Genomic DNA, 15,970 nt, shown 5'->3' with positions numbered 1-15,970 from the left:
TGCTTGTCGCCACAGGCCCAGGCTCAGTTGGCCTGTCACATGGAATCGTCGGGAGTAGATAGAACACGATGGAACATGATGGTCTGCTGGCCCTATCGCCACACCAGGAGGCGACATCAATGCTGGCCGGTGGGGCATGCCGCCACGCCCAGAGGCGGCATGCACTGCTGCTGCGGCGACGAGATGTATCATGGCTGATGTGTGGCCGATCCCGTCCCGTCGCGACTTGCCCGCTCCCGATGATTCCCTGTGATAGACCACCTGCCATTTGGCCTGTGGCAACACGCGCCACGAATCAGGTGGTCTTTTTTGGCAATATGATTCAGAGATGGTGTTTTACTTCAATTGCCCTGGGCAGGTGGTCCTTTTGGACAAAAGTTCCTGCAACGGTGGTAGGCGGAGGGGAGGAGATTCTAGATGGCAACGGGGACGAAACCCATCGGGTTTTGCCTTTCCAAACCCATCCCCACGAGAAAATCGTAAACCCGTCCCCGTCCCCATCACCATGCTCGGGGCTAGTTTTTCACCCGTCCCCTAAACCCATCGGGTTTCAGGAAACCCACGAGAAAATCAAAATATTTAAACAAACATAGTGGCGACAAAAAATAACATCTCGGCAGCAAAACAAGCACATTTGAGTGACATAGCTCGAGCAAATTTCAACAAAAAACAATGGTAGATGGTTCAACAGCGGTGCCCGTGTGGTGTGCGAGATGGGATCGAGGGAGCAGTGCCCATGTGGTGTGCGAGACATATTGAGGCTGGGGTGCGGTGAGTGAATTTGAGGTTGGGGGCTCGGGCGCTGCAGATGTTTGGGCTGATGTGAGTCCAGGCTGCGTTGCCCAATATGTTGTGTACTCCCTCCTTTCCGGTTTATAAGGCTTATTTCAACTTTTTTGTTTTTCCAATTTAAAGGGCTTATCTCCATCTCATTTTTAGTTTTCGAGGCGCATTAAATCTTTGCATGCAAGAATTAAAAAGGAACACACCAATGCATGTAATGTTCCTACTCATCTAGTGGCCAAGCATGCATGCACTACAATTAATCCAAATTAATGCAAGAGTTTAATTTGATTAGTTTTGTAAAGTACGAGATAGATTCCTCCACTCACAAAATGCCTTGGTTGATGCGATTTCAGATTTAAGTCCTATAAACCGAAAAGGAGGGAGTAATATTTTCGCGTGTAGGCCGGGTTTCAGGTTCGGATATTGATGAAACGGGTGTGAACCCGCGAAATATGCCGGATTTTATATTTTACCCAACAGCAGCCCACGGGGTTAGAAAAACGTTCATCCCGTCCCCTAATGGGGTAAAAACCTGCGGGGACGCGGGTTTCGGGGGCCGTTGCCATCTTGAGAGGAGATGGGCGTGTAGCTGCTTCATGGTGGAGAGGGAGTGGCATCTCGCGTGGAGCTTTGGAGACGGCGGAGGAGAACGACGGCGCGGTGGGCATCGCCGGTGACGTTTGGTAGTACTATTCCTCCGCCTCAGCTTATTTTACTGCCAAACACGTACTACGGCCCCTTATTACGCTTTGGACAACACAGTTGTTACTTGTTAGCGGGCCACCGCAATGGCAACGCCGCCGCCAGCGTTCGTGTACCGGATCAGCACGGGGGATGAGTGGGCGGAGCTCCAGCGCACCGGCGGCACCCTCGGCGGCGACCTCGACCGCTCCACCGGCTGCTTCCACCTCAGCGACCTCGCCCAGGTACCCCACAATCTCTTCGATTCCTTCCGTCCTTCATCCCTCCTCTCTTGATCTCTTGGTTTGTCAGATCCGTTACAGATGTTGTTGTTCTATCTGATATCTAGATCTGTCAGTAGATTTCTCCCTGTACTGCTTAATTTGGACTTCCGGCTTAACCATGGATGTTGTCGGGAGGTGCCATTTCCTGTATGATTTCGTTGATCTGGGATTGATAACCCTTTTTCTCTTGTTGATTTCCTGGCCTGGGTGTCAGCAGAACTTCGGGTTTCTTAGCCTCGTTGAGATTTGGGGCCTATTGCTCTGATTATGCCCAATAGCTCATATTAGATGTCTTTTCTGACTGTCTCTTTCAGTTTATATAGATTGGTATTGAGTAAGTTGTAATGATCCGTAATATACTAGCAAGCAATTGAACAATGATTTATGGAACAAGATGCAGATGAGTGCTATTGAAAAGAACATTGACATTACAGCATATTATGCCAAAAGAAAATAAAATTCCACAGATTTCTTCTTTCCAGAAATTAAAATTGGAAACGATGTGTTCTTTGGCTGTTTTTTATTTCTTTGAATGGGAAGGTAGGCCTCAGTCTACCTTATATCTTCCAGAGGGACGGGAGTCTGGGGGTTCAAAACAGGTTACAAAGCAACACAAAAAAGCGAGAAAACAAAAAAGGATGCTACAAGGTGTTCCTTCAGAGATTGGCAGTGTCTGGGCGAAAAAGTCTGCAGAAGAAACCAAGAAATCCTTCAGAGATTGGTTCTCAAGTTCTGTTGCTCCATAGCTTAATCATGCTTGCAATCTGTTGCTGGCAGACAGCCTGAGGGATGACAATATAATCAAATATCCGTTTGTTGCGGACCTCCCGGAGTTGCACCGCAGGCCACGATGATTATGTGCCAATGAGGTTCATCAGGCCTGACAGTCTGCATCAAAGAAAAAACCGAAACCGAGGATTCAGCCAGTGGTAGGAGGCCCAAATCTGTAGAAAGATCATGCGCTGGCTTGCATCGCAGGATGATATGGTTAACTGACTCAACAGCGGGACAACAGTCACAGGAACAGTCCTGAATAATTTTCATGTGTATTCAGGGGCTGTTTGGTTCCTTTCCTGGACATTGTGCCTGGTAAAAACGGCTGCCTGAATTGAGCCTGGGACGGGGAGCTTTTTCTGCCTGACCAGGCTTGCCCGGGCTCATGTGTTTGGTTCCTTTCCTGGATGGCTATTTTGTCATTTAGTGCTTAAAGATATTTTACTCAATGAACAGTACCGCTCATGGCTGGTCGTTACTTCCAGGCAGATGGCCAGGCGGAGGAAAAAGTACGCCTCGGCCAGGCTAATCATGTTGCCTGGGCTGAGTATTGTATTTTCTTCTATTTTTAAGTCTAGGGCCAGGCTAATCATATTGATAGGAGTCCCAGGCCAGGCAGACATCTTGTTTTTCAGGATGCAATCCAAACAAATACCAGGCAGGTTTCAGGCAGAGCCCAGGCCAGGCGTGCAGCGGCCAGGCCACTAACCAAACACGCTCTCAGTCTTGCTCTGGAAGCAAGCCAAAAGACGCCACGTGTTGTGAGTAGCCTGTAAAAGACAGCAATATAGGAGTGATCTGCTATTTAACCATCCCGATCTCTGATCACTTTCGGAATTCTGATCTGCTACTTGAATGCCACGGATAATTTGGTGCAGTCTATCTAGTTCAGCAGCAGCAGCTGTGGACAGGTTAGGGTGCAGCTTAATGTCCTGATCTCCGATAAATTGCGATGTGACTGAACAAAGCGATCGATGGCAAAAGAAAACGGGATGGAAACAAGAAAGCAAACCACCCAGATGAAGTTCACTGATCAGTCCAAAAGGAGATGTGCAGACCGTCTGCCATTCACTTTCTTGAACTGTCACATGTAATATCTGTTGAGCACTGACTTCTACTGTACCAGCTTCAATCTAATCAGTTTTATGCCTATTCCAGGAGACTATATAAAAACAATATCATCCCTGTTATTTCAGTGGTGTGACTTGATCTGGAGTTTTTTTTTTCAGAAAATATGAATCATATGCATTCATCCTTTTGTGTCTCTGTGTGTGCGCGCGCGCGCGCTGGTCCTTCTCAAAAGCCAAGTTTATTTAATCCTTGACTTGGTGTAGGCGAAGATGACACTAAAGAATTATTTCCGTGGGCAAAATAATCTATACCTGCTACAAATTGACACTGCCAAGGTATTAATCTTTCAACATTCATTTTATTTCTTCTCCTATCAGTTTATTGTAGCTATTGAGGAAATTGCCAATTTTTTTGTATCATTAAATATATATTTACTATGGTTTAGTGTCCTTATCTATAAGGTTGTTAGCGTTCATAAAAAAATCTATACGGTTGTTAGGACACATGCATAAATTGCCACCTGTTGATGCAACGGCATTTACATGTACAATTTACTATTCATGTGTATCTTAGATTGCAGATGGCTTAATCTATGAGGCAGCTGATGGCTGTAACTATTTCCCTCATTTCTATGGCCCTGATCGGAGCTTTGCACCCCTTCAACTAAGTGCTGTTGTGAAGGCGGACAAAATAGTGCAGGCAAACAATAATTTTTTTGCAGTCTACTTGATGGAGCGGCCATCTAATTCTGATGTGTAACCGTAAGGTCTCACTCTTAGCCCTTGTTTACATAATTTTCTTGTAAGTTCCCTGCCAAATTTATCAAAGACAGGCTGTCCACATGGTTATGCTACTAATGGAAGTACACAAATTTAATGTCAACCTTAGCCGAAAAAGGCTTTCGCACCGCTTTATATATAAAGCACCAACCACCAACAAACGGATCCGATACAAACCACAACACACAACACGAGAACCACACTCTACCAGGGCCAGATACATAGGTGCCAAAGGGCTACAACAACACCAAACCGACAGACTCGACGTAGACAACAAGAGAAGACACTAAGCATCACTACGAAGCCGCCGGCGCCCTTTCGATGAGATCACGAAGAGGTGAAGTTGAGAATCGTCGACACCGTGCACACCAAGACGGTGCCTTCAGGAAGGGCACGACACCGTAGCGCCGCCACCGCCCGATCCAGAGATCGGATTTTCATCCGGAGCACGACGAAGCGAGGGAGCAACCACAACAGAGACTTCAGGAAGATGACGACGCCCACAGACGCCGCCTCTGTCGGTCTGGCTTAAACCAGACAGAGTTTTCACCCCGGTAAGCATACTCCGCCTTCGTTAGGACGACGAAACGCCTACCACCACACCGCCCACGCGGCCATGGCGGCTAGCCGCTCACACCTGAGCCGCGGCCTCAGCCCACAAGCACCGCGGCTCCCACCACCTGGGCCGCCGCCCAAGAAACAAGACGCTTAAAAGGTCCTCCATGGCTGTAGGCGATGAGCCGACCGGCAAGCACCGACCACCGATTGAGCCGCCAGCGACAGGAATGGCCAAATCGATCAGGGAGCGACCAGGACGGAGAAGGGGCGAGGCGGGGGCGGACTATGTCAACGTCCGGCACCCCTGCCGGTGACGGGTGGCCCGACCACATCGGCGCCACCCATCTCTCCCACCACCTCTCCAAATGTCACCCCTGACGACCAACCCGGACTCCCAGCCTGGATCAGCACCTGGCCCAAACCAGCCACCCGCTCAACGACGCGAGGAGCCGGACCGGCCACAACCTGCATCCACGAGAGAGACCAACAACATCCCCAAGGGCCGCACGCAGACGAGCCGATGCCGGAGAGCCCAGCCGCCGCTGCGCCACGACCTGTACACCACCATGAGCTGAACCACGCCGACGCAACACCGCCGCCATGAGCCGACCCATGCCACCACCATGGGCTCCCACCACGCCGTGGCAGCCCAAATCCACCGAGGACCACCGCAGCACCGGAAGCAGCCGCCTGTAGCAGCTGGCCGCGCGCCACCACGGTCCACGCCCAGCGCCACAACCACGCCCGGTCCTGGCTAACCCCCGCGCCGCCAGCCAGAGGAGAGCCCCCAGATCCAGATCGATTTGGGCCTCCGCCGCCGCCAAGCCCGCACCGCCGCCTCTGCCACCACGAGCGCAACCCCGACGACCACCGCACGTAGCCCACCACGCCGGGGCAGCAGCCACCTTTGCCGCCGTGCCCCACGAAGCACCGTGTCCCCGACCGGCGAGGTCGTCCCACGCCGCCCACCATCGTTCGGGAAGGAGAGGAGGCCCCCCGCCGCCGCGGCCGGCTGGGCTTTGCCTGCCAGCGAGTACGCGGCGGCGAGGAGAGAGGAGGAGGGGAGGGGGCTAGGACCGGCGGCGGCGATGGTTTCCCTCCGTCGCTCGCGTGAGCGACACGGGGGGTTGGGGGGAGAAGTTTTCGACTCTCTTCTTCACCTAGTTTCAATGGTAGTTATGTAAGGAAACAGTGCGCATAGGCGGAGCAGAGTCCTAGATGCATGATCGAACAATGCCGGACACAGACCAAATAAGAAAATTAAATGCCTAACCAGTGCTCGTACCTTGTGTCTCTGTTGCCATCTAGTTAGGTACTCTCTCTGTCCCATAATATAAGATCGTTTTGCAAGTAGCTTGCAAAACGATTTTATATTATGGGACAGAGGGAGTATCTTCTTACTCTCTAGGCCACGTTTACACAGAGAAGCCCCGGTACCTGCAGCGCAGAGAAGTACTGCATCCAGCCGCCGCTGCTGTAAACGCAACCCCTCAACAAACTTGAAGTTTAGGTTGTCGGAGAACCAGATACACGGAGTTCTCTCAGTCTAGGAAGGTCTGGAACCCTCTCCAGGACTTCACATCCAGCGATTATAAGCATCTTTGAGAGGAATAGGAGGTCCTCCAACACCTTCAAGTAGCTTGCTCCTCTTAAATGGAGCAATTCCAAGCTGGTTGCCTGCTATCCAAGCTGTCGTGGGAGAGCTCTTAGCTTGGGGCATCCTTTGAGTATCAATCATTTCAAGCGTGGCAGCATCTGGATCCTTGGGACAGGGCTTCCTCTTTCCCTTCCGCAGTTGTTGTTGATGTTGCAACATCTTCAATAATGGACCATTCCTCCCAGTTGGGCATATCCTGTATCCTCAACATTTCTAAGCTTTGGGAATCGGATAGCGTGATACATAGTTACAAGAACTCATGGTGATTAAAATGTTTTGCAATAAAACTCTTTTATCAATAAAAAATAATCCCCGCAAAAAGAAATGCAGTTGGGTGTCGAGGACCGGTAGCCGGGCAGGCCTCCTTGCATCAATGGTTGCTCCACTGTTGTGCACAACTTTTCTCGTACAATACTCACAAATATTGCAACCACCTAAGCAAAACTTCAGCTTGGAGAGAGTCAATCATAAAGCATACAACTATGTACACCAGGGGCGAAGCCAAAACAAATGCTTAACTTGCTCACCTGTACCAAACTATTGGGTCAACCCAAATAAAGATAATTCTAAGAAGTGATTAGTACTAGAGTATACAAGGTAATTCAGTTTAGATGAACCCAACTCATTCATACTGGCTCCGCTCCTGATGTACAAAAAATTCAATGCACACTAAGTTATACACCAACTAACGGCCTTTGAGCATTGTGATACTCATTGCATTCGAGGATCTCGTGTTCTCACTGGCTTGTTCACCTTTAGGATTACCTAGAGCAAAGTATACAGGATGCTTTGGAGGTGGAAGCATTGCGCTTTCATTCTCTAACATAAACATAACCGAGGACATTAGTGGCCTATCATTTGGATGATCTTGGACACACAAGAGTCCCACATGAATGCATCGTACAACTTCATGAAGTGGGCAGCTCGCAGCAATGAAGGAGTCCACCAATTCAGTTGCTTTTCCATCTTCCCATAATCTCCAGGCCTGACCAATAGCATGAAGTCACAATCAGGTTACTAAATATATTGCTTGGGTGGAGAGATTAATTAGAAATTCCCTATATTCACTACCGGAATCAAAGTGCTTGCTGAGTGATTTCTGTCGGGCACTAGGCAAAGGCCCTCCTAAACCGAGTGCTGCAGAAAATGGACACTTGGTAAAGCCTTGCCTTTGCCGAGTGCCGGCTAGAAAACACGCAACAAAGAGCCCGGTAGTGATTACATAGCACTTACATAAGATATAAGGCTACAAAATTCCATTTTGAGCTGAGCTGAGCTGATCTTCAAACCACTAACAATCTCCAATAGAAGGACCCCAAAGCTATAAGTGTCTGATTTCACAGAAAATGTACCTCCCATGGCATATTCAGGGGACATGTAACCACTGTTTAAAACATTCAACAAGTCAGCAAGGAATGTACAAAACACGCTATACTAAACATTCAACAAGGGTGCTAAGAGTTCATTAGTACACCAGTTACTTACTATGTTCCGACGACCCGGGTTGTGTTAGCATGATACTGGTTTGCACCAAAGATTCTTGCCATACCAAAATCTGAAATTTTAGGAATCATTTCTGTGTCCAACAAAATGTTGCTTGCTTTGAGATCTCTGTGAATTATCGTTAATCTTGAATCTTGATGAAGATAAAGAAGGCCTCTTGCTATTCCTTTGATTATTTTAAACCGTGTCAACCAATCGAGCACATGTTTTCGTGCATGATCTTTCATGGTCAAAATGAAAGGAAACAAGTCGTCATGAATACCATTTTGGTTCATGTAAAAAAATGTATGTAATCTAAAAACTAGCACATACCAAAAAGAAAGGCATCCAAACTTTTGTTAGCTAAGTACTCATAGACCAATAACTTCTCATCTTCATGAATGCAGCAGCCGAGAAGTCTGACTAAATTCTTGTGCTGTAGTTTTGCAATGAGAACTACTTCATTTTTGAACTCCACTATACCTTGCCCAGAACTCTTACTAAGCCTTTTGACAGCAACTTCATTTCCACCTTCCAGTGTGCCCTACATGATCAAACTTTTTCAATGGAACCAAAAATAGAAATTAACTTTTTCGAACCTATGTGTAACATTTTTACATGAAGAGATGTGTTTTTGAATTGAGCCCATGAGATACTTTTCAACTCTAAAAGTGTTTCCTCTGTACCGCGAATGACAAGACAAACCCATTATGTTACCTTGTAAACTTTGCCAAAACCTCCACGTCCAAGCAAGTTGGAATCAGAAAAAAAAATGTTCCTGAAAGTATGTCTTTATAGCTAAAACATGGAAATTCCGTATTTTTGCCTTCTAGTGAGTTGGATGTGCTAATGTATCCTAGCATCAGTTTCTTCTGGTATTTCTGCTTTCCCCATTTGCCTGTTGATTAAGACATCCACTTACTCTTGCACTAATGTAATATGTCAAAAAGAAGTCGATATTTGTTACTTTACCTCTATATTTGTATATCCAGATGAAGACTATGCATGCTAGTAGTAGCAGACATGATATAATGGGGACTACAATCTTTACTGGACCGATTTCCTTGTCGACTGCAGAAATGCGACCAATCAGAAATTCAGAATTAACTTCCATAAGTACCATGACGGATTTGTGAAGCTAATTAGGCACCTGGACTATTGTTATTTCTTAACCTGAACTACCAGGGCCAGTGGTAAATCAAAGATTTGACCATCTTAAAAAATGGTAGTTGATCTTGCAAATATGCATTGGCCATTATTGTCAATTCAAGAGAAAAAATAGCAACTAGCTATGGCCGTATGGGAAAGTTAAGACATGGAATCTGGAAAGAATTGTCAATGAATTTGAAAGTGAAGGCCAGAAGTAATTGAACAACCTAGCAATTGTAAAATGATATTAAAAGGAATGCCGTGTTTATTTAAACAAGAGGACCTTCCATATGTATTCCTTCCAGTTCTAAACAACGTGATGTTCTTGATATGGAACTTCTAAAACTTTAACTACTGATACTGCTTGATATATTTAGATTGGATATCTTGAAAATGGTATGCTTAGATATTTTTTGAAATTATTTTTATAGTACTACAGTCTTTTTTGGTTAAATATGTATTGATATATACTAACAATAGAGTTAAAATCATTACTGACTAGGTAAGAAAAAAAAGAGGGCATGGAACACCGAATACCAGGATTGGCAAGTCGGAGGTACAGGTTCTCGCCAACGGTTCTCTTCTGAGCATCAATAAGCTCCCCTGACCAAACTAAGCACCTTGACGGGTCAGCCATAGCACCTCCGCTACTCAAGTTGGCATAAGCATACCCTGTACACGAGCAATTGTTGATGCACTCAGCTGCACAGTCATCGAAGTTTCTGTTGCTTATATGCAAGAACATGTCAGGAACCTTCATTCCAGGAAAAGACGTGAAATGGCTTTGCTTGCGGCATTTCAACGCTTCTTTTCTCTGACATCCTTTAAAAGAGTTACTACTGTCTACAGGCTCAAACCCATCAAAGCACTGGCATGTTGGAATGGCCTTGGTGAAGTCACAATAGCCAAACGGGCCACAAGAGGCGTAGAGATCGCAAGCACTATTGGGGTGCTCATTGATGAGTGTCCATGACATGGAGTGATTGTCCCAGCCTAGAGCCTTGAACTTGCCAGTGTAGTCAAGCATGATGCGCATGAACGGTGAGTTGTTGGAGACAGTGAACGTGTAACTGAACTCGTCTCCAGAGTTGACAACTGTTTGGTACAATGTGGAGCTAGTGTTGGTTAGAAGTGCGGCCGGACACCGACACACCGTCCCACACAATGATACGACAATATAGCCTAGCCTTGTTCAACGTTACCAACTGAAGGTCTGGGGATCTTGGGTCGCCACTGCATGAGAAGTCCCCAGAAGATGGGTCATCGGGGCCCTTCCAAGCAACAAGACGTGTGACGATTTGTGCCTTGTAGCTCACCAAAAATCTCATGTTTGGAAGGATGGTGTCGGTCGGATGATCGAAGCTCAACCATATGTCCTGGTTGCCCGAAGACCGGAGGACAAAGTTCCCTGAGTTGAGTAGTACTGCATAAGCTCCTGCCGCCCCAGAAGTGGCATTGCTTCCTGCCATCCAAATAATACGGCCTTCGGAGTCTGATAATACCATGCGAGAATTGTTAGTTACCTTGAGCATCATGGACGAAGGGTTGATGATTGGGCTGTCGCGGTTGGCGATCCACACAACGGTCCGTGGCCCGGGGAGGCTGTGGTACCATATGCCAATGTAAAAACTCTTGTTGGAGCTTGTCGGGGAGATGAAGCCCAGAGCAAAGTCCCCGCTCTCGGAGATGAGCATGCCGCCATGGGCGAGTGGCTTTGCTTGTGTGAGCTGGTCATCGGCGCTGCAGAATGAACTCAAGAGTAGGAGGAAGAAGATGGGGATCATCTGCTTGCGCCGGCACAGATATAGATGAAAGATGGCAAAGTCTGCAACTAATGGAACTAGTTGATAAGGATAAAAACATCAAGGTCGACATAGACCATATATAGCACAGGAGAGCAGAGCAGACTCAAAAGTCTTTGGTATAGATAAATACATCAAGGTTGGCAATTGACATAGACCATATATAGCACATATGGCCAGACGACAAGTCTCCAATGACAGTGCTGCACGCTTAAAGAATATTCGTCACTACAGGGCCAGATTGGAGTCTACACTCCACATTGAGAGGATGACAGGGGAAACTTCGCGGCATGTGAGTTTGCTTGCTGCAGCACTAATGACAATATTTGACTGATAAGAGCATCTTCAGCCGCGCCCCCAACAGCCCCCCAGGCGACTTTTTTGGTGCCGGCGCCAAAAAAGCGCCCCAGTCGCGCCCCCAGGACGACGGAAAGCGCCGGTTCGGCCCTTTTTTCCGCTCGGCGGCCGCAGGCCGAACCCGGCGCGCTTGGGGGCTCCGGCGCAAGGGAAAAGCGCGGCTGGCCCACGCCGTTAGGTGAAAAGTCAAGATTTTCTTCCCCGACCTGCCTCCCACCCCCCGCGCGCGCTCTCGGCCGCCATTAGCCATATCCCGGCGCCGCCCGCCGCCCTTTACCGGTAGATAGTCATTCCCCGCCGAAAAAATAGCAGAGGTTCGCCGCGGCAGCTCCTCCGACAACAGCTAGGCGTTTCTGGCCGCCGTTTTCGGCCGTGGAGGGGCAGTTTAGCGGCGGGTGCATGCCCACCGGGCGCAAGGTGTTCGGCAATTTGCCTGCCTCGGCGATGGACTCGGATGACGAGGAAGTGCTCGCCGCGCTGCTGGAGGAGGAAGCCGAGGCCGACGCCCAGGAAGAAGAGCATCTCATGGTGCTCACCGCCCTCGCCCAGCTGCTGGCGAGCAATGAAAAGCCGCGTCGAGGTGGCTCGGCGCCGGGGCGGGTGAAAGCAAAGAACCGGCATCATCTCAAAGGCTACTGCATGCTCTACTCCGACTACTTCGCCGATGCTCCACTTCACGGCGACAGAAAATTTCGGCGCCGTTATTGGATGAGCAGAAAGCTTTTCCTCAGGATTGTGAATTCCATCCGGGAGTTCGACAACTACTTCAAATCCAAGATGGATTGCACCGGCAAACTTGAATTCACCTCTATCCAGAAATGCACGACAGCGATGAGGATGCTTGCATATGGAGCTCCCGGCGACTCACAGGACGACTATGGGCTCATTGCCGAGTGCACCAGCATAGAGTGTTTCTACAAGTTCTGTCGGGCAGTGGTGGCAGTGTTTGGACCGCAATACTTGAGAACACCCAATGCGGAAGACACTGCTCAGATCCTAGCACAGAATGCAGCAAGAGAATTTCCTGGGATGCTTGGAAGCATCGACTGTATGCATTGGAAATGAAAGAATTGCCCATTTGCTTGGCAGGGGATGTACAAAGGCGCCAAAGGCGGTTGCAGTGTGGTATTTGAGGCGGTGGCCACACAGGACCTCTGGATTTGGCACTCCTTCTTTGGTATGCCAGGAACTCACAATGATATCAACATGCTGCAGTGCTCTCCTGTCTTTGCCAAGCTTGTTGAAGGTCATTCTCCTCCGGTGAACTTCGAGATCAATGGGCGGCACTACAACAAGGGGTACTATCTAGCTGATGGCATCTATTCGAGATGGTTGACATTTGTGAAGACCATCAAAAACCTTGTGCCTGGAGGCAAGAACGTCTGGTTTGCGAAGATTCAGGAGGCTTGCAGGAAGGATGTCGAACGGGCATTTGGTGTGCTCCAATCTCGATTTGCTGTTGTCCAGTACCCCGCTCAGACCTGGTCGAAAGATCAAATGTGGAAGATCATGACCTGCTGTGTCATCTTGCACAACATAATCATTAAGAGCGAGCAGGAAGAGCCAGTGTTTGACACTGAACCATACCACAGGCAGGGTCATCTTGCCCAAGTTGATCACCAGCTACCGGCAACCTGGACTGCCTACCTCAGTATGGGTCAAGAGATCCGAGACCCACAGGTGCATCATCAACTGCAGCAAGATCTGATAGAGCACCTATGGAGGCTCAAGGGCGACGCCGGGCGCGACATGTGATGAAATATGAGTTTTTATTTATTGAACTATTTAATTTGTATTGAACTATTTGTTGTTGTACTATTTTGTTGAAGTATTTGATTTTTCAGTGATGAAATATGTGTTAAAAAATATTTACATTGATAATTGAACGCCGAGCCACGGCGAACCACGCCGAATATGGGCCTATTCTCGCTCATACGGGCCTTTTTTGCCGAAATGGGGCTTCAAAAAGTGGGCCAACATTGGCGCCTGGGGGCGAGCTGGGGGCGACGACTGGGCGCAAAACCGCTCCCAGCGCCGAACGAATCGCCGGCTCGTCCCCAAGGACGATTTTTATGCGTCCTTCCAACGGCTGGAGATGCTCTAAGTCGTGAGCTTGACATGTGTGTGGTAGCCTGGTATGGCTTGTGTTATTTCTGAGCTGTATATAGAGTTACTAGTGGTTTGGGCGCCAGCCTGTGGCGCCGCTTGACAGAAAGTTGCGCGCACTTTTCATTTTAAAAAATACATAGAGTCTTCTCCTACATCTAGAAAAACATTAAAAAATCTTCACTTCCATCTAAAAAAAGTAAAAAGGAAAAAAATTACCAACGCAGCGTACCAGGGCCACTTTGCGTAGCCGTTTATTTTAAAAAAATATGTGGGGTCATCACCTCCATTTAAAAAGAGAGAAAACATTTAAAAAAATCATCACCTCCATCTAAAAATAATATTTAAAAAGTTTTTTCACCGCGGTCAACCAACGTGTGTCACGTGGCATAGCTGGTTGGTCGCCCTTCAGACGATGCTTAATGGGTTTACTTAATGAGAGGCATCTAGAAGGATTTGAAGATGATGAAAGTGGCAAAGTCCGGATTCGAGACTAATTGACAGAGACGGTGATGTGAACAGCTCTTTTCGGCGACCTTGATTGGTACTGATGGTTTGACGAGAGCAGGCCAACAAGTCTCATCAAACACATTAATCTACCAAAGAATGGCGGCCAACCAGCATGTCCACGTGGCGCATGCTGGTTGGTTGTGGCAATAAACTTTTCTTATTTATCTTGGAAGATGAAATTAAGAAACTTTTTGATTTTTTTAAAGATGAAATTGAGACTTTTTTTCTTTTGAGGGGACTTTTTTGAAGATTATTTTTGAAATATGAAAATGAGACTTTTGTTTTTTTTTCATTTTAAGAATGTTTTTTAGGTTTTTCCTTTTTCTTTTTGAGATGGATGTGATGTTTACGTGTTGTGAGAAAGTTTTCTTTTTAATTTTGAGATGAAGTTGAGGTTTTTTCTTTGAGAGAAAGAAATACACGCACAAGTTCCTCTTAAGAGGCCCGCAATGATGGCCCCCAATCACTAGTAGGCTTGAACACTGCTACAGGTACGTCTAAAGAAAAATCATTACTACTCCCTAAAAATTCAAACTGGAGTAGAGTAAACCTCATGATCAAGCAAAGGAGCCAGCGAACGGTGGTCCCGTACGCAGCCATCGGTTTTTTGTTGAGCAATTGGTAGAAGCTTTTCCTATCCATTAAGAGATAGTAGACTTGACCAGTTAATAAGGTAACACAAGCTTGGTTAATTAAGGGAAAACCGAGCAAAAACCCGTACAACACGGTCCACTATCAGGTTTGAAGCGGTGCCCAATGATGTCTGCACATCGGCAATGAGCGCTCGCTACAACCATCGAATCCATGAAACTGGAAGGAGATGTCCCTTCATATGTTTTTTCTTGAATTTATTGTGTTCTTGGTTAAGGTGGATGACAATATGGAACATGGCATCCTTACTTTTTCATGGCTATCCCATGAAATATTCTCATTACATCCTTGAATATCCTTGGTCTCACCTACCTTGATCATGGCTATCCAAAAATCCTGTTCTAATTTGTTAGAACATTAAACCCTAGCCTTGGCTTTACAAAGGAACCCTCATCTTCTTTGCTTGCAAGATTATACAAAAAAGCACATTAGCTCCCCAATGCATATAAAATCTAGATTTGCAAAAAATGCTATGCCCAAGCAATATTTTTTAATTAAAATAATTCTCTTTCCTGCTCATGTGAGCTGAGAAATCCATGAAATTTGTGGAGATGTTTCTGCTATCATACTTGGCCTCTAGTAAAAATATTGGGTTATATTGAATAGTGGATCATCCCCGTCCACTCACTCCACCATATTTTAGCTCCACATGTTTTTGGGTGCTCCGCTTAAATTCTTGGTTTGCTGTTGGTCACATACCCGACCTACTTAATTCAAGAACTTATACCAACAAGCATTCAAGAGCTTGGCACTTGCTCCTTTGGTGAAAAGTCACTCCTTTCACCATTTGGCAATTATCCCGTTTTGCCACATTACAAAGCAACTACCCTATCTGTTGCTGTGAAAAAGGCCACAAAATTTAGAGAGATTACTCTATCTATACCTTGATAAGATCAACCAAAATATTGGTTCAATGGTACATTTTTTTGCATAAACCACCAACACCAGCTTTTGCGCAAAATGCCAAGTAAATAGCAACCCATATTTTTTACCGTCAAACTTTGTCACCTTTCTCATCTTCCCTACCAACCTAATTCTCTAGAACACGAGATTGAATGGAATAGTAGAAATGTCATCACCGCCTATCAAACACCTCTGCCATTCAATTTGCATTTTAGTTGCTAGCGTTGAACTTGTCATGTGATTTTGTATTCTAACGCTTCTACCATCCTAAGCATATTCAGTGGCACACGCTTCCAAAAAAAGCGTCTATGTTCATTGCAAAACAGTTTTGTTAAATCACATCTAGCTGAGAATTACTTATGTCGCATCTAACTGCTCAATCACAGGATGTGAACGCCAAAATTCGTGTCGCTCTCTTTG

At 46.8% G+C, this 15,970-nt stretch overlaps 2 pseudogenes; one reads left to right on the top strand and one right to left on the bottom strand.

Moving 5' to 3' along the window:
* Positions 1-1,327: 1,327 nt before the first annotated feature.
* Positions 1,328-4,361, top strand: LOC123047255 (uncharacterized; annotated as a pseudogene).
* A 2,715-nt stretch (positions 4,362-7,076) lies between these two features.
* On the bottom strand, positions 7,077-11,047 carry LOC123047254 (receptor-like serine/threonine-protein kinase SD1-7; annotated as a pseudogene).
* Positions 11,048-15,970: the final 4,923 nt, after the last annotated feature.

The sequence above is a fragment of the Triticum aestivum genome, chromosome 2B (assembly GCF_018294505.1).
Source record: "Triticum aestivum cultivar Chinese Spring chromosome 2B, IWGSC CS RefSeq v2.1, whole genome shotgun sequence".
Classification (NCBI taxonomy): domain Eukaryota; kingdom Viridiplantae; phylum Streptophyta; class Magnoliopsida; order Poales; family Poaceae; genus Triticum; species Triticum aestivum.
The sequence above is the reverse complement of the archived record's forward strand: the minus strand, read 5'-3'. Positions and strand labels throughout refer to the sequence as shown.